This window comes from Plasmopara halstedii, assembly GCF_900000015.1.
Source record: "Plasmopara halstedii genome assembly, contig: Scaffold_42, whole genome shotgun sequence".
Lineage (NCBI taxonomy): Eukaryota > Oomycota > Peronosporomycetes > Peronosporales > Peronosporaceae > Plasmopara > Plasmopara halstedii.
In genome coordinates, this window is record NW_020186963.1 from 737,040 (window position 1) to 737,414 (window position 375).

Genomic DNA, 375 nt, shown 5'->3' on the forward strand with positions numbered 1-375 from the left:
AGTCGTCTGCAAAGAAGACCCCAGTCGCCGTGTTGTCTGCGTTTAGACACACACCGTACTCCTCATGCGTCCGCAGCATATTACCAAGGGGCTCGATCTTCAAGACGAAGAGAAGCTCAGACAACGGATCGCCCTGCTTCACGCCTCTCGTTGGGTGTAGCGCTGGCTGGACGTTGTTGTTGATCAGCAAGTGCGCTTGCGGCTTCGTGTATAATAGCTTGATCCAGCGGATGAAGCCGGGTCCAAAGCCCATGCGCTCAAGCAACACAAACATGTACGTCCAGTTGACGCGGTCAAACGCTTTTGAAAAATCCAAGAACAGCATGTAGGCCTCTTCGTCGCGACTCGTGACGAGATCTTGTAAGTCGGCGAGGA